The 27,080-nt window shown below is 44.9% G+C and overlaps 1 long non-coding RNA gene across 1 annotated transcript in view; it reads right to left on the reverse strand.

Annotated features, from left to right (window-relative positions):
* The window catches only part of LOC131090806 (uncharacterized), a 133,074-nt gene extending 117,393 nt beyond the window's left edge, over positions 1-15,681 (reverse strand). The window contains exons 1-2 of the long non-coding RNA XR_009115340.1: positions 15,287-15,681; positions 12,358-12,422 (exon numbers count right to left, since the gene is read on the reverse strand). This is a non-coding gene — a long non-coding RNA (uncharacterized LOC131090806). The remainder of the gene's footprint in view (positions 1-12,357; positions 12,423-15,286) is intronic.
* Between the last annotated feature and the right edge of the window lie 11,399 nt (positions 15,682-27,080).

The raw sequence follows: 27,080 nt of genomic DNA on the forward strand, positions 1-27,080 counted from the left end.
CAGCACGCAGGTCAAACGGCAGATTTGGCACGGGGATGGAGGCACTTGGGCTGGCCTGCCTTTTCTAGGACACAGCGCGCAAAGGACAGTGGTAATCTGCACTTGTGCTTGTCTGAGGCTGCAGGGAACAGAGCTGCTCTCCTCTGACTTTGGTCACTGTGTAACACCTCTGACGCCTGATCAAATTAAACAGATCGAAGGCAGAGGCGCATCCTCATGTGACCTGTGAGAGCCTGGATCAGCCCTTCTCTGCATCCACAGGATTCTGCATCCTCCCTCCCACTCAGCTTCCTCCTTCACCCTTCCCCTCAGCCTCTCCTTCTCTTTAAAAATTTGGGTCACCTTGCTTACACTGGCACAGATTTGCCCAATGAAATCTGCTTTTGTGCAGTCCCCCAGGGTAGCAATAAAGTGGGGATTGATGCTACAGGGAGACAGACGTCTCTCCGTGCACAGGAATTCAGTTCTCTCTGTCTGGGGGGAATATATAGATAAGCATTTATATTGGGTATTTTTTTCAGAGTATTCCAGACAAAGTTCAGAATATTCCAAACATGCTATCTGCAGAAATGCATTGCTATTCTTAAATGCTCAGAGGAAAACAGAAGTCTTTGCTTTATGAGTATTTTTTTTTACCCTTTCTTTATTAAAAACAAAACAAAACAAGAAAACAACAATTTCTCTGCTGCTGCTTTGAAAGCAGCACACATTTGTGTGTGCCCACTGCTTGAGAATCTCTCTGCCTTGCCCAAGGAGCATGTGCCTAGCTCGAGTCCCCACGGTGAGTGGCAGAATCTGCCATATGGAGGTCACCTTGTCCAGGTCCATAAATAGCTCTTTTTCCTAAGCAGGGAAGGGAAGGAGCTAGTGAGAGTAATGAAAGAGGAGGCTAGCTCGCATCCGTGGCACTGATTGGTGCCAGGGTTACAGCACGCAGAGACTTGTCATGCCAGCAGCAGCGATACCGTCAATCTGCGGGCGCAGAAGTCACCTCCTTCCACCGTGGAAACATGTGCCAGCCAGTTTTTCATTTCAGCTCTCACACAGGGGTTTGGATGCCTTTCAGGAGTGGAGAACAGATACTTCAGGAAAGGTGTCCTTGGGGAGACAGCAGCAGGCCCCGGGCAAAGGGATTTGCTGCTTAAGGACGCAGGTAGGGGGCTGCCAGGTGGGTCCCGTGCTGGGGGTCAGGGCATGGAGGGGGTTTGATGAGCAGCACCATCCAGCCCCCCCACTGATGCTGAGAGCTCTGTAAAGCCACAGGCATGAAATGGTTCAGTGACAAAACCACTGTCATTCAGCCCCCTATTTTGTGGCAAGGACTCCTCTTCCACGCACTGACAACCAGAGACGGAAAGATTAAGAACTGCACCTTGTGCAATGAACCTTTTTGTTTTATTCGGCTTTCAAGATGCCAACAACTATGGAAATGCTACAGCAAAACCACCTGATAGCCAACAAGGTGCTCAGCTAGCACTAAGTAATTGATACCTTCATTTAAAACCAGACTGGATCGTGTCAGCCAGAATGTCGTGTCAGAATGACTTCCACAGACCAGAAAGCACACTGAGGTGTTTGCACTGCAACGTCCTGGGGAACAATGGGGAATTAAGGAAAACATTGCAAAAATAATATATTCCCAGGTAAATGACAGGAAATTTAACGGAGGGTGGAACGCAAGGAGGAAATAAAACTGTTTTTTCTTTTATTCTAATTAAAAATTGTTTTAGCATGCGAACACCCGAAGTCTGAGCTAGCACCTCCCTCCTTGTGCCTCAAAACATTAAGCTAGTAAGTCACATCAGGATATATGGTTAAAGAGAAGGCAGGAGTATCGATCTTGATGCTCTCAGATTGCAACTTTTTTAGCGATTTACACCTGGCAGTAGGGAGGTGGTAACCCAGCTGTTACCACCCCTTTGTGAGGGTGATGCCAGTGCCCTGCTCTCCATCCTGCTCAAAATTATCCCCTCCCATTTGTCAATAGAGGAAGGGAAGAGCACTTATCCCTTCACGACATCTTTTTGCATCCCACAGGCTGCAAATCCCTGGTTTGATCTTGTTCAGTGTGGAACATCTGACATGCCTGTGATGGGGAAGCTTTAGCTGCTCTTATTCCTTCTTATGATACCCCTGCCTATAGGATTGGATGAAAGGGATGAACAGATGGATGGATCACGTATACACACTGCAGAGCCTTTATCCTTCTCTAGGTGTTGGTTTAAGCGATGCACAGTATTTTTAAATAGCCTCTTCTCTTTTTCCTTTCCCCTTCACAAGTTTTCCTCTAATGTTCCTCCCCTCAGCAGTCTCTTCCCCCCTCTCCCGTATAAACACTTTGAGCTCAAGTTTTGATATATATAAAAAAACACCCAACCATGAAGCAGCCCTAAGCCAATGTTTCCTTTGTCCTTGCTCTTTAAAAGCTGTGGTTGCTGCTCAGATGAGGTAACGGGCCTCATAACACAAGAAGTATGTTTTTCAGAACTTAATGTCCTCTGCCACAGATGTCGTCTCTGCCAGAGGCTTATTAACACCTCAGAAGAGCAAAGCCCTGCCCACAAAGGGAAGGGAATCTAAAGAAGATACACAAACAAAGGAGGTGAATGTTAAAAGCAGCTAATGAGGGGGAAAAAAACCCTCCACCTTCCCATCACGGCACTTCAGAACAAGTAGCATTGCCAAGCACTAAAAACCTGGGGATTAAAGAGACAATTTAGGAAGACTTGATGTGGGGAATGGAAATCTCCTGGAAGACATTAAAAGAACACAGAAGATCAGCACAGATATTTGGGGAAAAGAAGAACCACCTAGAAAGAATATATATGTATGTATATGGACAACTTTGCCAGGACTAACAGAAAAGCTATTAAGAAATAATCAGGCATATTTATTTCCTATAAAGAAAACTCAAATTTGAAGGGAAATTGAAACAGGGGGACATGCATAGAGGTTTCATTATCAAAAAAGATGTACATTTAAAGGAATTAACTGAAAAAGCAAAGTTGTTTGTTTACCAACCTTACTCCTTAAACCAATCGTCTTAGAAACAACAAGAAGCACTCAAAATATCCACCTCACTGACTTGTCTTTCCTGCTCTGGAAATGCTATCTGTAGTTTTTCAAGTGATTTTTATTCCCTCCACTGATGTACTTGATCCTTGTTTTTGGTTTCCAGTACTCCAAGGCCACCCCAGGGGCACTCAAGCACCTCTGCCAAGGTCCCATAGGCATCCCATGGGGCTCCCATCACCTCATGCCCTGGGATGGGGTTTCCCTTCTCTTTCTCTCTGGGGCAAAGTGGGACAGGTGTCCCTTGACAGGTGTCCCTTTATACCTTTGTAGTAGCTGAGACAGGTCATAAAGACCAGGATTTTCTTGCCAGAGCAAGATCCTTGTTCAGAGACTCTTGTGACTGGCAGGAGGGTGGCAGAGTTCTGGGGCCAGACTGGAGGGCAAGACTCCTTGTATGGAAAATGGATGGGCAAGAAATAATTACAGGGCCTCAAAAATCAGCAGAAATAAACAATAAGTCAGGATGTTCAAAAGGGCACTATGAGTGATCTGAGCCACAGCAAGGACAATAAAATCAGCCCCTGAGAGTGTTGCTATTTAAAGAAATGTTTCATATGGAAATGAACAGCCCATGGAGGGATGAGCTGGGTTCGTAACACACATAATGTTAAAACTGCCTGGCATTTATCCCCAGTGCAGCACACAGAGGCTGCAGGGATCATGAAACATACCACAGAGGTTAAGAAAACTCAAGGGGCTAAAAGGATTCAAAAAGCTCTTAAGCCAGGTTAGATACTCCTGCAAGAACTGGATGATAATTAAAGCTTTTCCAGTTAGTTAAGTTGCATTCACTCATTCAAGGAGAGGTAAACTTTTAGCAGAGGTCTCACAATTCCTGCCTTTAGCATGAAAAACAAGTCAATATGAAAATCATCCTGAGCTGCTCCTCACTGAACTGAGGCTGCAGCAGACACTGAACAACCCATTCCTTGGAAAGAGCTGAATCACTGAGATGTCCTGGTCACACAGTGGGGCTGGAAGTCCCCATATTGGTAAGGATTTTTGGAGGAGACATTATTGTCCCTGTGGTACCTTTATCTGTCACATGGAGGGATCATAATTCCTCATTCCTTGAGGCTGTCCAATACCAGCTCATGTGCATGGAGAGGAGACCCATGGAGCCCCAGCTCCACCCCAGGGTCCAGCATCATGTCTTGGCCACTGGGTGCACAGCAAGGAGTATTATAATTTTTCAAATTGGTCACCCCTTTCAGAGGATTCCTCGCCAGTCTTGTCAGCTGTCCTTTCCTCTGCAGGGCTGAGCCAGACCAAAGAAAAATCAGAATCATTCAAAGGGCAGAAGGATGCAGCTTGCCTCAGATGGTGCAGGCTTGGATTGCTGTCAAAGAACTGAATCTTCTGCAGAGATTAACAAGCTCCACAGGTGCAGGGGAAGAACAGGCTCTTTGAACACAGGAGAAGAAAAACACACAGTATGGAAAAATGCCCACTGCCTGACTCGCTACTGAAACTGTTAAACAACTGCCAGTGGGTTTTCTGGAGGGAGGCTGGGAGATGCAAAGGTGTGGAAATAGAGAAAGCAGCGGCCGCCGGTGTCCCACAGGAAGGAGACGGCGGCCAGCGCTAGGAGATACAATCTGATCCTTTGTGTGTTCTGCAAGTTGCCTTGTTGGAATCAAAGACCGTAGAAAACCAGTTTGTGAAATAATGGTGGTGACAGAGCAGCACCTCCCCGTGTCAGGGCTGTTTCACAGAGTGGGGCTAATTCACCTTTTGTCTGCCTAATAGTACTGCAAAACCAGAATCCCTCCGAGCAGAGAGACTGAGCTATTTCATGCTGTAAACTCTTTGCAGGCAGCCTGACAACAGAACGGGCTCTGTAAAGCATTTCTGAGTAGCAATGAGCCTCAAATGGCACTTCCCAAAGCCTTTCTATCCCATGGAGAGCAAAAAATGCGGCAGGGAAATACCAGCTTCTCGTGGAAGGGGCGTAAATAGCTCTAAGTGGGTATGGCAGCAAAAGCAATGTGATAATATGAAGGAAGAGCTGCTGAGATTATCAGTTCCTGGCATTATATTCCCAAAACACTCCTGAAGCCTCACAGCTTCCATATGGCTCATCAGACACATACAATAACATGATCGCTCAGAACATTCAGTCCTATAGAAAGGAAACAAGAAACACAGACATGTCCCTGTGCTCCTGCACACACGCAGCAGTGACACCAGGGCCTGGAACAAAAGGAACAGGAGCAAATTCTGTGTTGCAGTCAGATTCCTCCAGGCCTCCTGGTCACAAGTTCACAGTGTGAACATCAAACCTTTGCACAGAGTGTTTGTGTGCTGCTTCCACATAGGGTGCAGATCCCACAGAACCAGCAGGCCCATCTACTCAGGTAACGCAATTTGGGCTCAATGGAGGCATGATTCAAACCCAAACTCCCTGGGGGCAACCTGCAGGCCTCTGCTGGAGACCAGGGGATATCATCAAGAACTTCCACAGCTCCATGATAGCCTGACAAAAATCCTGCCTATGAGCAAACTGGAGAGCTATTCTGCTGGAGAAAGTAAAAGTGTACTAAAGTGGGTGGTGGCGGCTCTGTGCAAACATAGCTGTTGTCACATCTTAGTGACATAAAAGCTGTGGATGTCCCACCCCTGGAAGTGTCCAAGGTCAGGTTGGACAGGGCTTGAGCAACCTGGTCTGATGGGAGGTGTCCCTGCCCATGGCAAGGGTGGAACAGGATGAGCTTTAAGATCCATTCCCACCCAAAGTTTTCTGTAATTCTGTGATTCCATGACAGCAGAATGGGGCCTCAAAGTCCTCATCCCTCTGCACTATCAACAGAGCGAGGTTTTAAGAGAGCAGAAGTTGTGATTAGTCGTGCTAGAAAAACTTGGCTGTTCCCCAAACCTTTCCTAGATGATGTCCTTGTGTGGCAAATCTGGCCCATCCCAGAGCTGCTGCAATCACGGTCTTCACTGACTGTAGCATTTCATTTTCAGTATGAGGAAAGATCAGGCCTGTAGTGAGCTCCAGAAAAACTTCTCAGTCATGGCTGGTAACCATGAAAACTCCATCCCCAGCCTACTGAGGCTTAAAAAGATGCAATTTCAGTTTCTGTGATTCTCTTCCAAGACTGATAAGCCAGCAACAGTATTTCTTGTTTCTCAGTCATCTGTTCTTCAGTTTTCAGAAACTATTTCAGTTCTACAAACTGGCCTGCCATCTTTTTGCTTCTATGAGACTTTAGAAAAAGGATGAATCACCCTTTATAAAATTACTTTTCCGAGTGGAGGGTCTCCTTCACAATGTTGCTTACTCCAAATATCCATTGCACTGTTCCTTCTGTGGTACATTCCATTTCTTTGATGCTTCCTCTTTCCTCACCAAGGGGTTTGTTTATTTTTTTTTTTATAAGCAAAGCCTAATTTTTGGTTTTCTTCTTCAAACTCCTCAACCAAGCTCCTTGAGGAGTAAAGTAGGCATACAGAAAGTTAATGAGAAATTCTCCCTCTATCCCTGAGGATTGAAGAGGGGATAATTTAGGTAGTGTTTGGAACCAGCTCCAACCCTTTTAAGACTATCCAGCAGTGCTGCAGGAGGAGGAGGATCCAACTGTCCTACATTTTGCTTGTGGATGCTACCACTGCTAACAGAGCATGGCTTTTCTTCCATGGGCTTTTTTTCCCCATGGCTTTTCCTCCATGGCTTTTCTTCCATGGCTCTGCCAGGTCTGAGCAGAGCGGGCAGAGCAGGAGCTGCGGTGCTGAGCACACAGCCCCGTGCCAGCACCCAGGCAGCTCCTGACAATAAGTGTTAATTTCCATCACTTCCCTCCACTGGACACCCAAGCTGATGACTGGTTATGGCACCTTCCTCTGGATGTGATCACCTCATCATCTCCTAATTAGCCAGATCAACTTTCCTCCTCATCAGGAGCAGCCACGGAAAGCCCTCTCCCTCTTCCCAGGATGGGCTCTCCCCCCGCTCTGCTCTGCCGCGCTTCACCCTGGGAAATGTTTTGTGATACTTTGGATCCCTTGTAAACCGTATTCTTCCATTTGGGCAGTCTTTCAACTCCATGAAAGTTACACGTTGTTTTCATTTTTTCTCAAGTACCTCAGGTCAAAGAAAGACCTGTGTCACAGTGGCTCTAAAAGCCTAATAAAGTCTTTCATCCAGAGACCTGCTTGCTGGCGCAAAGTCAGGGAAAACAAACTAAGTCATCGAGTGTTGTTCAAACTGTCAGATCCTTTTCAGCATGCTCTTCCTGCCAGCCTGTTCGTGTGCGTTTGGGGGCTGGGATGGGGAGGAAGGGAAGGGGGGAAAAAAATTCCTGATGGCAGAAAGCCCATGGAACAACTGGCACCTTTCCAAAGCAGCCTCCCCCCGGCCCCCAGCCCGCCTTCATGGGCACAGGCGTCTGCCAATCTGTTCTGCACACACACACACACACACACACACACACACACTGCACAACACAAGCAACAAAATGACTTTCCAACAACTTTGCTCACAAGTGCCACTCTACCCCAAGTTTGGCACCTTGAGCTTTCTCCTCACCCCCGCCTCTCCGGGCTCTGCCTCCCAACGAGCTGGACAGGTTCCAGTGTTTAAAAGCCCATTTAACCACTCCCTTTTGTTTAGAAATACTAAGCCTTGATCTGATTTTATCGGCCCTGCCGTGCCAAGAGGAGGAGGATGCTGAGGGTTTCTGAGGATCCTGCAATGAGCTGAAAAGCTCCACAAGCCCTTCAAGAAGGGCTTTGCCCACTTTGCAGCAGCCCTTGTGCTATTGTGGAGCCCCAGAAGGAGAGAGTGTACCATTTATGGGACCACACAGGACGGCTACCACTCTTCTGTTGTGCACATTTCTCCCTTTGAAAAGTCCATTATTGGCACTGAGGAGCCGAAATTCAGCTCTGTGCTTGGCTGGCACTGTCTTTTGATGGTTAAATAGCTTTCTTTACACTCTTCACCTTGTTCAGTGCTGCTATGCCCAGAAAAATCAGAGCAGCAGGGGAGTGAGGCGAAGATGCACGAACAGGACCTCTGCTCTGATTGACAATTGTAATCTTCCTGGGTATTGTTAGGAGACATCTTTCTGCACTTGATAAACCCAGCATGATTACATGAAACATATCCTTTTAAAATATATTTCTCTTTTTCATAAAGCAGGTAAAGCCAACTGCATTTAGAGCTAATTTCAATCCCTTTGTACAGTGTAGCATTTGGATGCCCTCTTAAGGATGCTGGGTTTGAAAGTTTGTCTTTTCTCATAACCCCAGAGAAGCTCTTAGAAGGGTTGTCAGATTACAAGTCAGACACAACCAGAGAGCTCTGGAGTAACAGGATACCATTCCCAAAAATACATCTCCATTTCCCACATGATTATTTCTTTGAGAAAGAACACACATTCTGTGAACAGGTGCAACCACACACTGACCATTGACATCACCAGCCACGTTTTGGTTCAATTCTTCATCTCCATCATCCCACCAGTTCTGTGCTGTGGCTCATCAGGGCACTGCTAAACAGGGGGAGGAATTTAAACATCCACAGAGCTGCTATAAATTTGAATGAATACGAATAGTTTCTCATCTATGGCAATTTGCACCAATCAAGGCTGTACCTTCATGTATCCGGCAATCTGGAGGAAAGAGTCTGCCTCCTGCCAGGCAGTTACTGACACATTTTTAGCTTCCCTACGCTGGCTCTGCCCTCCTCTACTTTTCATTTCCCACCAAAGAGAAAACATAAAGGAAGTGATGATGAACAGGCAGCTGTGGTCAACAGAAGAAGTAGCATGATCGAGAGAGATCCTATCTAAAAAGTTCACACAGGAACAGCCTCGCTGGCATTGAGAACAGCAGAGCCTGGAACAATATCACTGAAAAACAAATTACACACAGCCACTATCCAAGTCCAAACCAGTCAGATATTTTTGATATCCTGCAGCTTCAAAGGGGATAACAGGCAGTTGAGTGCTAGTGCTGAAGATCACGTTAGCCCCACCGGATTATTCAGGTCATGCTAAACAGCAAATTCAGTGGATTAAAAGAGTTCTCATTCCTGCTGTGCACTTTTAACAGTCTGCGAGTTACACAGAGGGCTGAGGATGCTGTGTACGTCGCACGTCTTGTGTAGCACTTTATAGTCAGACAAGCTCAGCAAGGGGCATCTGCCTTCCTAAAAATTGCCATTGACCCACTCCTGTTCAGGAACACTGAGAAACCAATGGACTCACCCAGCAGCTATGTGAAAATCTCTTTGCCAAGCCATGCAGAACTCACTTTTGTGTCTGCAGTGCATCGGCGCTGTATTACCATGACAAAACCAAATTGCCAGCATTGAGGACAGTCTTTGCTAACACAACAGCCCTTCTCTGGTAATAAACTCGTGCGCACAAATGACGGCACAATGAGGGGATGTGGAACCGCTAGAGGATCTCTGGGGTAGCAGCCAACAGCTTTTCAGCCTTTTTCTTGTCTGACCCCAGTCATTCTCCACGCAGGCATTAGTGTAAAGTTCAGCAGCACAAAGCTTGGCCAACATCAGGGCGGTGTCATTGTCTCACATTAATGTACAATTCCTGCAATTGCTGCAGAGCAAAAGGCAGCACGGCCCCAGTTGTCACTGCCAAAACATTTTGGGGGTTCTGCTGTGTCTAGCACTATCCTTGCTCTCATTATGGGTCAGTGAAGTCATGGGTGTTTCTACAGAATGTCCAAAATCTGTGTGATACCAACTCCACTAATGCTGAAACCACCCACAGTAATTAAGGCTGTATTTCAGATGTCAATTACAAGTCTTTTGTAATCATTATAAATGGGTATGTACTCAGACAGGCAGGAAGAGAAGCATCCAGGTCTCACCCAACTCCTATCACCTTCTTGGCACCCCCAGCCCGGCACAATAGAGACAGAGCTCCCCAGGACCATTCTGTGGTGACCATTGCTCACTTGAAAAGGAAATCCTTCAGTGGTTGAGTGAGCAAATGGCAATAAATGAAAAGGGATACTTCTGCCTGATTTTTCAAAATGCCTTCTGCCTAGGTGGAATCTCTTATGTCTGTCAGAGTTATGAACTGTGAAGATCTCTTCCCATCAGGGGGAGCAGCAATGGGGTTTGCCCTCTCCTCCACTCTCCATGCTGGAAAACTACTAGGAATGAAACATCATTGAGACTTCTACCTCTGTCAAAACTGGGAGAGATTAGCTGACAGGCTTAAAAAAATATTATGGAAACTGGTAGACAGAGACACCTACACACTGCTTCATATGGCACAGAACTGCTTTTCCAAAAAAAAAAATGGTCTAAAGATGAAAATGGTCAGTCCCTGAGCAGGTCAAGACATGGGTACAAGCTTGTTGGTAGGGGCTGATGGATTCCTTGTGGAGGCAGAGAGCTCTCCTAAGATTCAATGAACAATATAAGAGAAGGATTTGGTTTAGAGTATAACGCTAAGTTGCGCACAAGGGTTTGGGAAGAGAATTATTCCCAAGACTAAACTCAATCTACAGTTTCACAGAACAACTTTGACCTCACAATCAGCATATTATGGACTTGCACCCAAATCTATAAGCTGAAGTAGCCTTTTTTCCACCCATAATGACCATCTTACTGGTGTTTTAAGAGAGAAGAGAACAAAATTTTAACAGACACTGAGCTCCCACAGAGGGCATCTCAAGGGTAGGAGAAGGCAAAGCCAAACATTCATCACCAGCAGATCAGGGAGCAGATGGAAAAACCACAGAAAGAGGTTGCACTGAGTTTGCTGTTTCTTTAAGTCGTTGATGGATTCACACATGATGCAACTAGACACAACACAGCACTTGCATCTTCCTGCATCAGTGATTCTGCAGACATAGATCTTCCCACCCTCCTTTTCCCCCTTCCAAGGCCCAGATGTAATTTTTGTCTGCAACTGGATACAATCACTTTCTTCACACAAGCCCAGCAAAACAAAACATCCCATTTTCAGTTCACGGAGCTGCCATGGCAGAAATAAATATTATTTTGTTTGTTGGGGTTTTCTTTCTGGTCACTGTTGTTTTGTTTTCCAAAAATCATTGTTCTACAGAACTATTTAACACAACACATTCCTCCTGATTTGAGACTTTGCAGTTAGTTGAATATTAGTTGTGTTCTCAGTGAAGAAGCCAGTCCTTCCAAGCCAAACCCAAATTTCTCTGAAATCTCAACCTTTAGACAACTTCTTTAATCAAAAAACCTGAGACAAGCACTCTTCCCATTTCTGCAGGAAATGACACAACACAAATCTCTGCAGCACTGCCATGATTTGCAAGCAGAAGGTGGGTGGCACCTTTGGGTTTGCCCCTCTGCTTGGAGCATGCCATGGCTGCGGGAAGGCTGCTGGGCACATTCCTTACTCCCTGAACTCTGTTTGCAATTGGCACCTGAATTTCTTGAGAGACATAGAAGCACCTGGCTGCCTGATACCCCAGGAGTTTAGGATAAAACTGAGAGCAGAGCAGCAGCCTCACACCCACCAGCACTGGGGCTATATTTTCAGAAGAGCATTGCTTATGTTGCTGCTTTCAGGAAGGAGATGAGTCCTTCTTGGAAGAAAAACCTCTTAAGTTAGGGCTTTATGGTCCTGGCGCAAGCACGTGTAAAGGAGCCTGAACTCTGTTTGCAGGGGGCAGCTTCAGGAATTAGCCTCTGTTTTCTCCTTCTCTCTCCCTTCCCACTTCAATTGCCTGATCTGGTGGTAATTTTCCTCTCTCTGGTGCCTCCCTACCCATCTTTTCCTTCTCTCTTCCCACCCTGTCAGCCAATGACAAAAATAGAGATGAGAAGAGACACAATTGCATAAAAGAGGGGATTTTTCCATCTTTAATCGCAGAGGGGGATTGGTTTGCGCTCTGCCTCGCCGCAAAGGCTTTGCAGGTTGGGCAGGTAAGATTTGAAGGGAGGCTGTGTGATGCATCGAGCCGAGCTGGCCCTTGACCCCCAGCTCCCTGCCTGCTCTGCCTCCAGCTTTAGTGAAGGCACCAGGCGTGAAATGGCACCAGCAGCGCTGCTTGGTGCTTTTCTGAGCAGCCTTTGAGAGGAGGGAGCAGCCATCTCAAACGTGCTCTGTCCGTGCTGTGCGCATCCTCCTCGGGCACACCTGGGGAGGAACACTGCTCTGGGTCTGCAGCACTAACACAAAAAGCACTGTTCTGTGCACACATTGGCTCTGTGGCTCAGCAGATATAATGCTGTTGTACCCCAAGATCAGTTTCTATTTAAAAAACCTCAGTTACTGATAACTTAAGAATGAAGGAAAAAGAAAAACGAATCATGCTTACCTTGCTTTTTGCTGGGTTAAGCTTGGGGGGTTTCTTGTTCCTTAAGAACACTGGACTTTTTGTAGCTAAGGAAAAAAAAGGAAAATACTCTAAGAACAAATCAAAAGAAAGAATTTATATCAGTATACCATTTTTAAAAGTTCTATAGGCTTTATTTTTATCTTTGCATAGTATTAGAGCTGTTCAGATTAAATTTTGCAAAAAAAAATATTCTCCATAGGTGTATCCTCATTTTTTGTTGGACAACATCAGTTCTTTGATCTTTATTCACTTGGAGAACTGTTCTTTTCCTTCCAGCTCTTTGCTTTCTTGCCTTTTGCCACATTTGAAACTGAGGCTAGCCCAAACCTGCTCCAAGACATCTCATCATTTTCACCAGGGCAGTTTGTCACCAAATTCAGGATATTTTTCCGCTCCCCAAGAGAACAATTAAAACAATACCAAGTTAACAAAGGATGAATTTCAGGTACCATCATCACAATCTACAAGATGATCCCTCATCCAACCAGGGCAATTTCATGCATTTCCACCAGCACTATGGCAAACTGCTCAACCATTTCTGAATGCAGAGGTGGGTCCTCTGACCAACATTGCCTTGCCCTTGCAAGCAGGTTCTCATTGCCTTTTTTTAACCTCCATTTTCAAGATTTCCATTTCAATCTTGTCCTTCACCTCCATAGTCATTTGTACCAGCACAAACCACAGGAAAGCCCCAAAAGGAGATGCCAAGCCCATGGCACTACTGGCCTAAGGGACAGCTCACCATGCTCAATGTTTGACTGTATATTCCCTATACAAAAATAATTGATCAGGTCTTTGCCATAGACCACAAACAGCTCTCAAAATTAACCACAAGGAAGTAGACTCCATTCAGAGATTTGGATCAACAAAATATGAGCACAAAAATAAAATCATTCCCATTATGGTATTCTTTTAATAAATGCTCCTCAGTACAGCTACAGGAAGGATTTTCTCTAGTGTACTTTGGTCTGGACTTCTTAAACACATTTGAGAAATTTCCCAAAACAATTTTTGTAGAGAAATGGATCTATCAAGATTAAAAATTTCCCCTGGAAATTCACTGTCAATATTTTTTTAACCTACTTTTCTTCCTCACTCCCTCCCCAGGAGCTCTTTGTCTCACATCAGTGCTCTGCCACTCTTGGATCCTATGAGTCCTTCTGCCTCGATGCTTCTTGGGATAAAATGATCTTTCCCAAGAGCTCTGATAGGCTGCTTTAAATCAGCTCTTTCTTGATTCATGCATTTCACAATTCTCTCTCCTCTCCATTCTTGCAGCTATAATTACTGGTGAATTTAAATTTTATTTTAAAAAAGCAACCAAACCAAACCAAATACAAAACAACGAAAACCAAGCCACAAAGAAACAAACAAAATACCCACTAAAAGGCATCCTAAACCTCTCTTCCTCCCAAAATATCCATCTTTTCATGCCGGAAATGACCCCCACTGAGCTGTGCTCAGGATGGCAGCAGGGCTGCCCGAGCCAGATGGAAGCTGCTGAAGACCTTGGAGATCAAGCCACCAGCCTTCAATCTTGACATTTGGTCGTGGGTGGCAGATTTTTTTCCTTTCACACTTAAAAATGTTGCAAACTACAGTAGTTCTCTTTGATGGGGAGCTGGAGGCGGATTAACCTTATCTTCTTCTGTGCAGATACAGATGTTGAGACCCAATTTCCCTCCCACACTGGCCAGAACTGGTGCCTGGACCATTGCCCAAATCAAAATCTGACATCCTGAGTCCTACACCATCTAGAGATGTCTAATGGGGTCTTGGTGCCATTCAGGACATGGGAATCAGGGGTAAATAAAGTTTTCCCCTTTCTGTGCTGCCCTGAGAACAAGCCCTGACCATCCCCACATTTTTAGCATCTTTCCTGATGGGCCAGAACATTTCCTGATGGGCCAAAGAAATGAGCCCTGTTTTCCAGTTATGCTCCCCCCAGGACACGATGCTGAACCAGCAGGACCTTTCTCATCACACGTGGCAGGAGATGGGACAATGCACCTCTTTTTTTTTTCAATAAGGAGGATCCTTCTTCTTCTGCTTTCATTAAACCATGTGCCTGCACTGCAAGCTCAAAATGACACTTTTGAATAATTTAAGATAACGATAATAGAAGCATTAAAAAAAAACTCTCGTAGAGACCAAACCCAATTCCTCTCGCAGTTTCTGAATTAGTTTCTCACTTGTAGCCATTTCTGCTCTATCTTAAGAGCTATTAAAAAAAAAAAGTCACGATAGATATTAGGAAATTACTAATGCTTTTTTGAAAGTGCCTATTGCTTAATCTTCTGCAGGACTATTTCTGGATTTCTGTGCAGCTTTCATCTTTACCCTGAGTGTTTTACAAGGCACCTCGCACGCGCACAGCCCGAGTCCAAAGAGGACGGCTTGTTTTTGCGCATTTTCCCTGCAGCTGTTTTCTTCCACTGGAGATGATGCCTCACTGGGTCAGGACTGTTTTTGGTTTTTTTTTTTTTTTTTTTTAATTTGCTTTAAGGGATGAGCTTTATTTACCAGACAACATTAACCATTTGGATTTCCCAGCTCCAAAATTCCTTGCAGGCATTCTGAATATATTAGGGTGGTTTGTTTTTTGGTGGGTTTTTTTTTTCTCCTTGCTTTTAAATTCTATTTTTAAAGCCCATAATGCTGGGATTGACACAGCTGGGGACTTTGCTGCTTTTTTCATTTCTTTTCTTTCAGGGAGGCAGAAACACAAACTACTCCTAAAACACCAGGATCAGGACATCATAATTTTTTTCCCCAGCAACATCTGGAATATTAAGAGACTGGAGTGGGATTGGAGCAGCGTTGGCTGAACCAATCTCCAGCAGGAGCCTCCCCCTGCTCGTGCGAAGGGGGAAGCAGCCGGAACGTGAGGAGCAGCAGCCGCACTCACCGCTCCGTGACTCCAGCTCCATGCCTGCGCTTCTCCATTGATTTAGGGGCAGCTCATCTCCAGACCCACCTCCTTCAGGAGGAGGAACTTCAACTCGATGTGGATAATAGGGTCCTATAGCCCTTAAAGCACTCGCTGCTTCTTCCTGGGGTGGGGAGGGGAGAGTTACGGCAGAGAGAGAAATATTCCTCCTCCCTTTGAACGGGTCTGGAAATGAAGCGAGAGAGCTGATGCATTTTTAATTTAAATAAAATAAAATGGAAAATGTGAAGCTCATAACCCAAAGCAGAGCTTGGGCTGTGGAAGAGGAGATCCCTCACCCCGTTCCTGCCGTGAAAGCCACACAATGGAAGACGTGCTCGCCTTCCGCCCATTCAATCTCTGCCTTACATCTCTATATCTATACACACATGCCCCACAAAGACATATTTTCTACGTTAAGCCTATGGATTACTGGCTCAGGCCCTCACAAAAAAAAAAAAAAAAATTAAAAAAAAAAATGTTTCCAAGGCAACGAGCCAGGGGTTGCTATGGCATCTCGGAGCGAGCAGCTGGGCCAATCCCGCTCCCTTCGAGCTGGGAAGGCGCAAAGCCTCTAAATTTAATGTCAGTGCGGAGAGGAAGGGAAGCTGTTGAGGCATGCATGATGCTGAGCGTGCGCTTGCTAAATGCGGACAACATGGCCCCCATGATTAGGACCAGCACACTAATGAATATTCATTGGGCTGATTAAAGCAAAGTCAATTAACTACTTGACTGCTTGATTTTTTGCTGGATTTTAGTCGTCTCTTTTAACCATTTTGCCACTGGGGATGCTCTCGTTCTCCCCTTCATCTCCCTCTTTCCTCCTCTATATTTCCTTCACTGGCAATTAAGGTTCAGATTTTTTTTTTTCCCTTGTCTTTATTCTTTTTACTGACAATAACCCATCCTCCTCATATTTTACGGCTCACTTTATCTCACCAAAAAATCACATTCTTCTAGGGTCACTGTCTTCTACTACAGTTGCAGGTAAAGTAGAAGGTCACAGTTTTCCATCAAATTTTAAAATCTTACATGCGATTTGATTCCAAATCTGCAGCTAAGCAATAATGCTGACTTTCTACTTCATAGTGGGATTTCCCCCCATCGCCACAGCCCTTTGTTTTATAACACAGGGGGTTGCTGTGATCCAGGTCAAGGACTGCAGAATATTTTTTTATTTTGATTTGTTAGGTCCGAATTCCTTCAGACAGACAACTCAGACTGAATGTTCCAGGAAACCTAAGGGGATCCTAAAATAAAACAACAATTCATTAAAGATGGTTTTCAATTTAGAGATATGTCTCTCCCAGTGCAGTAGTGATGTAATAAGACTGTGAAGAGGACTGCATATTTTATAAAGATCATTTTTCAGAATGTGCCTGAAAACTAAAACATGTGATTAAATTAAAAATAAATGAAAAATTGTTGGTAAAAAAAAAAATTGTCCACATTTGTGAATCCAGCCCTTACAACCTAGCCTGGGAAAATACATAAATTTTCACCATGTTCTTTGGCTTGTTCTGAAAACTGTCTCAGGTTCCTGTATTATGTATACAGGGAAAGATGCATTTACATGACAGTTATGACTCTCCTGGAATGGAGTTATTAATAGTTTGAAGTAAGAGATCTGATGGAAAGATTGGAAAACCTGACCATAATCAGCCAGCACTTGGGTTCTCGCCTTTGTCAGCAGCTGAAGGAAAAACACACAGCAAAAGGCAGAGTGTACAGCGGGGTAGGGACAACACTGATTTCAATATTGTTTGTTGATTTCAGCTACATGTCAGCAAAAAAACAGAGAAAAAATACCAAAAGAGGAATAAAATGAGAGGATAACTCTGTGGGGGAAGTTTGCATTTTTTTTAAGTGCAAACGAACAAATGTTCTATTCTATTAACTCCATGGATGCACTGGTTTCTCTATTATTTTGCAGGATGATGCATGTATTTACACTGGTTTTTAGATACACAGTTATAAAAACAGACAGCTGCTTCTCCACCAAAACACAGGAACCAGGGAACGACAGCGCTTCCCTACACAAATCGTATTTTGGGATCGCGATGTGGCGCTTCCCCGCAAACCCGCCGCGTGTCCACCGTCATTAACACCATTATCCCAACTTTTAATCTGCTCATCTGCAGCCCAAGATTCAGCCCTGTTTGGGCTCAGGGAGTCACCTCGGCCGGGTGGGGAGCGCTGCTGCAAGGATGAAATCACAGGCACGAGCCGGAGCGCGCGTCCCCGGATTGCCGAGATGACGCCCTTCTTTGCAGAGCTTTATGTTCCTGCCATCAAATCCAGGAATCTGCATAGCAACACTCAGCTCCACGTTGCATCCACCCAAATCTGAAGAAAAACCCACAACAAATAATTACCCATTTACAAATTAAGAGAGCAGCAAAAGAAAAGGAAGGGGAGCGTGTTGAGCTGCCACGTTCAATTTAAAGAAATATAGACTGGAGGCTCTGTTTCAAAATAACATTTTTTCATCCCTGTGCAGTGGAAATTTCTTCACAGGGGGCAATGTGCAAGCATAGATGTACATGCACACAAAGAGAAGTGGAGTAATTCCATTCTCACAAAAAATTTAGAGAATTGGATTCAAATCCTATGTAGGTCACAAATGAAATGTAGTCAGCAACGTACAACACAGGGAAAAAATGAAAGAAAAAGGCAAAATCCCAGCCCAGTGCCACACAACTCAGCAGTCTGCAATTCCTGGTCATGAGAGGCCACAGCATTAGCCAGGCAGGGTGTTGCAGGTCAGGATTAAGATGCATTAACAAATTCATGTGGAGGAAGCTGGCCCAGCACCTGCCCACAATTTACCAATTCACTTTGTCCGCCTTCCACATGAATCAAATTCTCTTTATCTACTTGGAGGATTTATTTTTTTTTAATAATGTTATACTGGGTAAATTGTGCATCCCTAAGCTGTGAAAAGAATTTTAACTTGAAATCTCTATATCTATACACAAGAGCAAGAGCAACATAAATATTGTACTTATATTGTGAATGATGCCAACGTAAAAATGCTCAAAGACATGTATGTGAATATTCACACACACATACAGGGAAATGACAGTAAACTGCAACTATTCTGGTTCTAAGATACATTGCAAATTCAGTAAACTATTAAAAAAAAACTCCCTACAAAAATACAAACCGAAAATCTACATCTGAACAATGGAAAATATTCTGAGTGCAAACCCATTGCGGGAGCAGTAAATTCAGGGTTAAGTCTCTGGATTCCTGTCTGATACTCTCAGCCTTTCATCATGTCTCTATGAATTTTTATTTCTGTACTCTGGGGTAAATTAAGGCTGATGGTGTCAATACGGGGTTTTGAGTCCGATTTCAACATTTCTCATGTTTTGCCTTTTTAACTCAGACCTTTTAAGTTTGGGTTTTTCAACAATTTAGGAGGGAGGCTTGGGGTTTTTCTAATCCTCTTTCAAAATGCCATATTTTCCAGAAGGCTATTCCCCACCAAACACTGTATCAGGGCAGTACCATTTTCCCAGGCAGACCAAATTCCTCCATCCTGGAAAGCTGATGCTGAATGAACCCCAAAACCAGGAGCACCCCGAGGCTGCTGAGACCCTGAACTCCTACATCTCCCTGCTCCTGCAAAAAAAAAAAGAGCCCCCCCAGAACCCTCCAGGACAAGCCTGATGCGTTTGAGATTAAGAACGTGCTGTGTCTGGGATTAAAGCAGAACACGTTTGCAGCCCTCGCAGTGCTAACCAACCAGAGGAGTTATCTAATACAGGATTCATGTGATTGCTTGAATAATATTGCAGGAGACGCCGCGTCCCTTCCTCCCTGCGTGCACAGCCCTCCATGCAGGCACACACATGGTATTTCTAATAGGATCTCTTCTCCCCTCTCTCTCTCTCTCTCTCTCTCTCTCTCTCCCCCCCGCTTTCACAATCTGTCGCTCTCCAATCTGCCCACTCTGCTCTATTTTCCCATCCAATATTCCCCCTCTAACACCTTCCCCTCCTCTTCAGCCCCCACCCTTGCTCCTTCTCCCCCTCCTCCAGGCTCTGGAGGAGCCACCTTAGCCCTGGTGCTGGGTTTTGGGTCTCTGGACATTCAATGCATCTAGCAGAGTGATTAAAAAGAGGCAATAAGGGAAAAAGCAATTTCTCCCCTACTACTAGCATGTAAATAACGCAGTAACTAATGAACCCCTCTAAAAATTTGGTGACTAATTTTTTTTTTTTTTTGGCTGGACAATGTTATTAATACTTTATCTCACTTGGTGCTATTTTATTAGAAACTTTACTAACAAGTTCACCACTGCTGCATCCTCTTTGTGGAGGGGAAACAGCAGCAGAGGGAAGGGGAAGGCTCAGCTAGAGCTCCCCAGCAGGTTGGTAGTGTAGCCTGAAATAAATGAGGTCTCCTGGGTTCCAGTCCAGTGGTCTAACCATTAGTCTCTGACTAAGAAACAAATGCAGAGGCCAGAAAATGTATATAAATTAAAGCAGCACTTCGCTTTTCCTTTTAGTCTGTGGAATAATTACAAGGTGCAGATGTAGCTAGAAATGCCTGAGGCTCTGGTGATCCCAGGGATACATTTCTAAGATCAGGCTTTACCTCCAGACCATCCAGCTGCTCTAAGGTGCTGTAGGATCTGTTCACTCTGGCTGAAATTTGGCCCTAACCTGGGCAGCACAGGGCTAAGCAGAGCAACTGGTTTAAGGAGTTCAGGGGAAGCATCAGGCCTTATCTAGGCCTGGCAGGATTATGGAAATAAGTATTTAATTTCCCAGAAGAGAACAAACTCGTGGCCAGCTTATGTGTGCCCACACATGGGCACCAACAGGGACACACGGGAACACGGGAGAGCTCCGGCATCGCACGCAAGGAGGGGAGAAAAGGTTTGAGGCAGAGTGTGAGGCAATAACATCTCTTACCATGAGGAAATATTTGCATTCACACTCTTTACTTAAAGGTTGTAGGTGCCCCTTGAGTTGTGCCATGCTGCACAGCCTGTGGGATGAGGACAGATCTGACCCCGTGGAGCAGTGAGCATGGATTGCAGTGACGCTGGGGAGGGGATGCAGAGAGGACTGATCTAGGATCTAGGGACATAGAGATTCTAGAAGATTAGGACATTCAGCTTCTCTTTCCTAAAGATAAAAGCACCTGCCAGAAGGAAAATGAACATTGTCCCCATGGAGAAAGCATTAAACCCTTTAGAAACTGAAGCCAGTCCTGCAGACCAAGCAAATGCTGCATTTAACCACAAAAGGAATCCAAAGCTCCTTAAAGGTCCAGAAAGCTGAGTTAGGTTCTCATTCTCTCAACTCACATCTACCACACATTTCTTTTTACACAGAGTGAAACACAGGGCAGTTGATCTCATGGACTGTTGCAAAGCAACTCCTGTGTTAGAGAGCAAAAGAAAGGAGAACCACAGAGCTGCTCTGGGAGAGGTTTGATCCAAAAATCTCCTGGTATGGATCATGGTTGGAATCATGATTATCACTGGAGGAACGTCAGCTATTCAAGCTGTTACTCTGCATGGAACTTCTCCAGCACCACCAGGCTCTCCACTACAAGGGATTTGTGAATACACAGGAAGTTCAATGAAGGACCACAAGGATGGTGAAGGGCCCAGGTTTTGTCTCCTAAAAGGAAAGGCTGAGAAAGCCAGGACAGTTAAGAAAAGGCTCAGGACATCCAATCTTCTTTACCAGCAACATGGGCTTCCTGCCTTGAGCAAATACATCTTCATAGAAACAATCCAAGAAGAGATCAGACATGATAAAGATATGAAATGTCACAGCAATTTGGAAAAGCTGAACCCGAGGACTCTAAACTGGTAAATATGACTCGCATAAATAGCGGGAAATATTTGCAATTCTGTAAACATACACAAATTCCTAAGATTTGTGGCAGATTTCTGAGGTGTGACTAATTCACTCAGCACAAAGGTGACACTGTTGTGACAGAGCATTGCATCTCTGAACTCTGAAACCAAGATGAAACCATTTCCTACTCTCTGGGGTTTGGTTGTGAGTGATGTGACTTTCCTAGGCCAATAGAAACAAGTTTGAAAAGCAGGCTAGAGAGAGTCAAAGCCTCCAGGCTTTAAGTAAGGTCACATTCATCTCTTAAGGGTGCATGTAGACTCCAAAAATCCAGAAGAATTCGCACCCTGCTGTCTCGTCCTGATGAAAGGTGCAAGAGGCTGTGCATTGCCTCACTTGATATTGTGCCTACAAGACACGAAAACCCCTCCAAAATCTCAACAGCTCAGTGCACGGACTGCCCACGAGGAGATCCCAGCTCCTAGGAAACCCTGAGATCCATCACAACACTCAATGTGCAGAGACTTTCCAGGCTGAGAGGAGCCCATCTCTGTGAGCCTCCTCCATCCCTGCAAGGATCTGCCCTTTGGCTTCGCCCACCAACACCTTTGTGCTGCTCAGCACCTGCAGAGCTCGAAGGCCCCTCTGTGCTGAGCCAAGCCCTTCCAAGAAGGGCAGGTGGGAGGCAGGAGCAGCACAGGAGTGCCCTGGCACCAGCTCCCTGCAGCCCCAGCAGAGCCGCACGCGCGACGCCTCCCCAGGAAGTTGTTTGTATTCTTGGGAGAATGTTGAAAAATATCTCTGACCCCCAAACATTTACCTTTTGATCGGAGGTTTCCAATGTTGCTGTAGTGTATTAAAGCTGAGATGCTCATAAAAAAACCCTTTGTGTCAACATAGTAAATGACTCTAATTAGGCTGGTGGTGCAATGAAAATGCTTAATTCATTCTGATGAGGCAGAAGGAAGAGCTAAAATGTTTATAGACAATGGGTGAACAGGGAGATATAATGCTGAGTGCCAGCTTTAAATGCAAATTACCACAGAAATCTTTCCCTCTCCACCATCCCATTCCTCCCCCTTCCTCTCTCTCTCTGTCGCCAGCACCACTCTGTAATCTCCTAGTGCAGTAATTAGAAGTGAAAGGAGCCACATAGAGGGGCCTCTAAAGGCAACACTAAAGAGAATTACAGAAAAAAATACCTACCTTTAATAGAAGACAGCACTATTTTCCAAAGTGCACCACCATTGCAGCACTTGGCATGGTGGTAGGATCAGAGAGGTGATAATTTGGAGGGGTATTACTGAAATGGGATGTAAATGTCTTTCATTTCTCCCTCCATCTGAACTGGCTTCATCAACAGTGTCTGTTCACGGGGCTGGGACCACTTTGCCTTTTGGAAGAAGGCCAGGCCAGCAGCAACAAGGAAACATTTTGGGGGTGATGGGTCTCAGGGTGTTTCTTCACCTCACCAGAAATACAGGGCTGCAAGTGGACAAGAGCTGTGAGCTTGATAAAACACACCCTGGAAGCGTGAGAGAGCAAATGTGGAAACCTTGCAAAGTCATCCTTAGAAATGTTTCTTATTGCACTTGCAGTACTCCACCTTCTTTTAGAAGAGAAATTATATGTTTAGTGAGAAAGAAAAAGCAAGAAGAGGACAAAGAGGAAGAGAGAAAAGGCAACCAGTGTTTGGCTTTCATACAGGGTGCGACATTTTTCTTCAAACATTTTCATTTGAAACACCCAGAATAGCTTTTTCTTGGGAGTTCAAATGAAGAAATGCTCCTGATACCAACTTGACAGTGTCTCAATGCTTTAGGAGCTCCAGTATCAGCAATGCACAGCAGTGTACAGATGTGTCTTAGAGCTTCACATCTGGAGTCTGAGCCAAAACCAGGGTTTTTTCATTGTCTATGAATTAAATGCTCTCAGTCCTATTTCAGCATTGAACAAATCCTCTTCTCCTTCCCACACACAGCCACACAAATCACCCCAGTGCTGTGGAAGGTCACATCAGGAGACTAGAAAATCTGTCACAGTCTGAGACTATGAGCCAAATGAACTCCTGGTAAAAAGCTGCTGAAATTACATTCTGGATTGAAATCCCTGAGACAAAAATATTTTCTCTCCTTCTTGCAGCAGCATTTGAGCCTCAAGCTTAAGATCAGGTGAGTATACCCTGAGGCACACAAGCAGGATAAAGCAGACCTGGACTTTTGCCAGCAGGAGCTGGCAGGAAAGGGGCAGATATCAGGCAGAATTTTTTGTGGGTGCTTTGAATTTTTATCATCTCTCCACACTGACACAGCTGTGTTGTCAGTGGACAAGGTCGGGCTCACTGTGGGCACATCGTTTAGCACTGTGCTCACCTCTGCAGGCAAGCCTGGTGATGTGCCCTGCCCTTTTCTGCAGGTGGCCTGACCACAGCAGCCCACCTGGGCTTGCTCTTTCTTGAGGGATTCAACACCCTTGAGGAGAGCTGCCAGAGACTGAGGTGTGCTGCTGCAGGTCAGTGCTCAGACCCCGCTGCCACATCGCGTTATGTTACCAACTCCCAGTAAAGCCGCACTGCCTGACTTAAATACTTCTATTTTCTGAAAACATGAAGATGATATTTTTTTTCTCCTCCCTTAAGGCAGGAGAGGTCCAGCTTTATCCTAGATTCTTAAAAAATGAAGACGATATTTTTTTCTCCTCCCTTAAGGCAGGAGAGGTCCAGCTTTATCCCAGATTCTGGTCTGGGCAGAGTCACATTCCCGCAGCACAGCTGCCACAGAGGTGATGCCACATTAGTGCACTGCACAAACACGAGGAGGGAGCACCCTCCTCTGCGTGTCCTCTGCTGCATAAACAAAAACCCCAGACAAAGCTGAACTTGGGAAAAAAAAAAAAAAAAAAAGGCACAGCTTGCTTGTGCCTGCACTTCATTCCCAAGGCTCGGCTCAGCTCATTCATAAAAGATCTCCATCTGACCCGCAGAGCCACCTCCAGCCCCCGGTGTGCAGGTGACGCTGGGCTCTCCTCGAGGATGCCCCTGGGCACGGAGCCGTGTGCCAGCAGCTCCCTGTCCCCAGCCGCCAGCGGGAGCATCCCACCGTCCCCTTCTCCCGCTCCCTCTCTGTGTTTGCTCACTGAGACAGAAGCAATACCAGTTTGCAGCACAATAAACCATGTAAAGGAAGCATCAATTAACTAGAATACATGGATATAGTATTTAATTAACTGTTAGGCTCTCACAGTTACCGTATGATGTCATGGAAACCTCGAATCTCCTGGGTGCTGCCTCACACATGCCAACCGGGAATTGGAGCCGTCACAAATCCCATGTAAAGTTTGAATCCTGACATTTTTAATTAAAAAAAAGAAAAAAAAAAAAAGGAAAAAAAAGGAGATTCTGACTCTCTTAAGTATCTTTTAATGACATATATATGTGCACATCCTTGGTACTCCTGGAGCCCTGGGTGGGATTTATCCCCTATTCACAGCCACTGTCACCAACCAGGGCTTTGTGTGGAGGAACCACAAGAATGAGCCCAGAAGGCTCTGTGGAAATAAAAATGAGGGAAAAAACATACTGGATGGGTTTTCAAGGATATAAGAGGATATATATTGCATTTACACTACTTCTGGCATGAGGATCTCAAAGCACTTTGCACAACAAAAATGCAAATATTTGAGGTCGACTGAACAAGGGCATGTAGTGACAGAACAAGAAGGAGTGGCTTTAAACAGACAGAGGGTGGGTTTAGATTGGATATTGAGAAAGAATTCTTCCCTGTGAGAGTGCTGAGGCCTTGGCACAGGGTGCCCAGAGAAGCTGTGGCTGCCTCTGGATCCCTGGAAGTGTCCAAGGCTGGGTTGGAGGAGACTTGAAGAAACCTGGGATAGTGGAAGGTGTCCCTGCCCATGGCAGGGAGATGGAACAAGACGGTCCCTTCCATTCTGTGATTCTATGATTGGCTCATAATTCAGTACGAAAGTTCATTTAAGTCTATAACTTCTTGTTCAGCACATTCTAGAGAGGCATCCAGCCCTAGTTCAAATGCTGAAAAATGTAGCCTCACCCATTTAAGAAGCAAGTGGCATTTACAGGATTTTACAGGATTTACAGTTGAAGGAACTGAGACAAAAGGAGGTTGGGACCACGGATCCAAAAGTCAAAGCCTGTTGATAGCCAGAGCAAGGAACAGAGCTTAAACATTCTACATGTTTGTGCTGACCAGAGAGAGCCAGGTGGAAGAGGGAGCAGCAGCCTGGCGTGGTGCTGGCAATGTCCAAGCACTGCTGATCCCTCAGGAAGTGCCCAGAGCCCCTCAGCACCCCTGCTCACACCAGGTCTGCCAGGGCCTCTCTCAGCCCAGCCCTTGTCGTGCCTCCTTGAAGAACTCTTCAGTAAAGCACAGCTCTGGTTCCCACAGGGCCAGGCTGCAGCAGCGCGTACTGGAGTGGGATCCTTGCAGCCCACGAACAAATACCAACAGTCAGCCTCAAATAACATCCCCACACGAGTAACTTTACACCTCCAACTGTAAACATTAATACTTTAATTCCATTTACTGCAGAATATTTGTTGCCCAACACTAATTTTGTCCCAACACCTTGAATTGCAGGGAAAGTCTTGTGTTGAAACCCATTTGGCTGAGATGTATTGCACACCTTCCTTTAGCACTTTGACAGTAGAACATTAGACTTACACAGACCCAGACAGGTAAGCACAGTATTATTTTCTGTGAATGAAGGTGTGTGCTCATTCTCTGTATCCATTGTCTATGTTTATGTGGGAATTAGTTTATGGATCACTCCTGACAGAGCTACAGCACCCTCCCTTAAGGGCATTGCTGATATATTACCTTTGAAAGAGAATCACAATTTATTCATTCAAACACAGAGCTAAAGATAGATGTGCACTGGAATATTTTGAAATATTGCATTATATATAAAATGAAATAGGGGGAAGCTAAATTACACAGCTATAATTACTTAGAGTTCAGGTGGCATCGTAAATAATCTATTCACAACTCACTCAGTGTTTATTATGTCAGAGCAGAGCAACATAATTAACATGGTAGAGATGGGAGCTGTGCAAGGCAGATGCCTGATACACCCAGATCAAACCCACTAGGACACAAGCACAAAAACACACAAACACATGCTATGTCATTCATAAAAATTCATGGGAAAGTGAGGAAAAATAAGGCAAAAACCAGCAGTTTGAAAATGCTGAGGCACCAGCACATCTTTGGAACAGTCATAGTTAAATTTATGGACATGCTTCAGTGTTTACATTGCAGGGGCAGAGGTGGTTTTGCATTGACTGCGTTCACGCTACCTATGAAATTCTTTCTGTGCTGCTCTAAAATTGGCTTCCTGGCTGTTAGAAATGAAATTGTTACAAGGAATAAGAAGCTGTCAAACAAAACTTGGAATCTGAAAGTCATTGTCCAATCCTTCCCCACAAATACACAAGTGCACACGCCAAATTGAATTCCTTGGAAAGGAAAAAATAAAAAAAAAAAAGGGGGGGGCGGTTAGGCAGAAAACCAAGGAAAATATCAAGGAAATCAGAATACATTGTAAATGGGGAAAAAAGCTCTAACGTCAAGAGTGCCAATACAGTAGTTAAATTTATAAGAAAATATCTCCTGTTTTGCCTTGAAATCACAAGATTTGTCCATTTAAAATCTTGTTTGCAAAAAAACTCTGCTCACAGAATAAAATTTATATTTACCTTAGCACTGAAGCAATGTTTTAGAAAGACATGAAGGTACCTTTCACAGGCTCAAAGGAGGAATGAGATAAGCAGGTGGCAAGCCAAAAGTCCACTAAAGAAACAGAAAGCTCAGAGGAACAACTTTTCAAGAGGTTTGTTTTGGGGCTGCCATTTGCTTATGTATTATCCTTTTCTAATTCTGTTTCTGTATCAGGGAAGAAACAGAGCAGGG

Source organism: Melospiza georgiana, chromosome 17 (assembly GCF_028018845.1).
Source record: "Melospiza georgiana isolate bMelGeo1 chromosome 17, bMelGeo1.pri, whole genome shotgun sequence".
In the NCBI taxonomy this organism is placed as follows: domain Eukaryota; kingdom Metazoa; phylum Chordata; class Aves; order Passeriformes; family Passerellidae; genus Melospiza; species Melospiza georgiana.